This window comes from Primulina huaijiensis, chromosome 4, assembly GCF_012295235.1.
Source record: "Primulina huaijiensis isolate GDHJ02 chromosome 4, ASM1229523v2, whole genome shotgun sequence".
In the NCBI taxonomy this organism is placed as follows: Eukaryota; Viridiplantae; Streptophyta; class Magnoliopsida; order Lamiales; family Gesneriaceae; genus Primulina; species Primulina huaijiensis.
The window spans coordinates 10557279-10559027 of NC_133309.1; the positions used below are offsets into that span (position 1 = coordinate 10557279).

At 27.4% G+C, this 1749-nt stretch overlaps 1 non-coding gene across 1 annotated transcript; it reads right to left on the minus strand.

Moving 5' to 3' along the window:
• Nucleotides 1-1351: 1351 nt before the first annotated feature.
• Nucleotides 1352-1457, minus strand: LOC140975981 (small nucleolar RNA R71). The gene has a single exon (XR_012175117.1). It is a non-coding gene; the product is annotated as a small nucleolar RNA R71 (small nucleolar RNA).
• Nucleotides 1458-1749: the final 292 nt, after the last annotated feature.

Sequence of the window (1749 nt, forward strand, 5' to 3'; positions counted from 1 at the left end):
CAAGGCAGAATTAGCTTAATTAATAATTATTGGGGGAATTAAAAAGGGTGAGGGATTTATCTCCCAAAAATATGGATAAGGAGAGAATCAAGTGAAGGGTGGCTAAATATTTTTAAATTAAATAGGGAGAGGGCCGAAATTTTAATCAAAACATGATAGAAAAATTGCTTAATTAATTTATTTGTTAGTGATTTAAAAGTTGGGAGAATATCTTCCTAGAAATGATTAGGGAAGGATAATTAGAAATGAGTTGTCAAATCTTTTGAGTCTAGCAAGGATGATGGCCGATTCTTATGTATCAAATGAGGGTAGATGAGTGCTTAATTAATAATTTGATAGTGAATTAAAATGGTGGGGGAAATATCTACCTAGAAAAAGTTATGGTAAGATAATTACAAGATAAATTCTCCAACTAATGAAATCTCTTAAAATTAGAGGAGGGGCCGATTTTATTAAGTAAAAATAGAGTAGGGAAATTTTTTAAATATTAATTATTGATGATTAAATGTGATAGAATTATCTCCCAAGAAAATGGATAAGGAAAGATATTAAATAATCGGATTGATAACTATTCTTAAATTAAATAAAGAGGGGGCCGAAAATCTTAAGTAAAATAAGGGAAAATATTTCTTAATTATTGAATTTTAAATATCTAGTGTCTTATCTACCCATTAAATATTTTAGGGAATTAAGAAATTAATTATTGAACTTTATTTACTACTTATCTCGACTTATTTAGATAATTCCTTAAAACTGCTTTTACATTAAATCAACTTATTATTTTTCTTAAATAAATTCTAGGAATATTGTTTTAATATTAAAATTTATTTCTTTACTCCAACTCCAGTCCGGCCTCACTTATTTAACTGAAAAAACTAATAATTAAACTACTGCATTAAAATAATTAAATTTAAAGAAAAGAAATTTCATACTCATGCAATGAAAATCATTTTAATTTAAATACTAGGAATTATGCATGGCTTATACGTAGTCGAATTTACGGGTTCTACAATATGTACCCTATTAGAACTAGTTCTCCATTTTGTTTAGTTTTTCCTCCTGTTGCATCTAATTTAAACTTTAAACCTCAAATTATTCAACTTTTACCAAATTTTCATGGCTTAGATTCTGAAAATCCATATTTACATCTAACAGAATTTTAGGAAGTTTGTAACACTTATAATGATCAAAATTGCAGCATGGATATAGTTCGATTAAAGATTTTCACTTTTTCTTTAAAAGATAAAGCTAAAACATGGCTACAAAATTTGAGATCAAGTTCAATAAGATCATGGGAAAAAAATACAACAACAATTTCTCAAAAAAAAATTTCCTTCCCATAGCACCCACTATTTTAAAAGACAAATTACTACTTTTTCTCAAAAACAAGGAGAAACATTTTATCAATGTTGGGATAGATATAAAGAATTACTTAATACATGCCCACATCATGGTTTTGAAACATGGAGAATAGTTTTTCACTTTTATGAAGGTCTAATACCTAAAGATAGGCAAATGATAGAATTCATGTGTAATGGAACTTTTGAAGATAAAAACCCAAATGAAGCTATGGAGTATTTTGATTCATTAGCAGAATATGCTCAAAATTGGGATAGTATAGGCACAATAGAACCACCAACAACTAAAATCAATAATTCAACAAATGGGGGTGGTATCTATAATCTTAAAGATGATATAGATATTCAAGCTAAACTTGCATCTTTAGCAAGAAAAATTGAGTAATTAGAA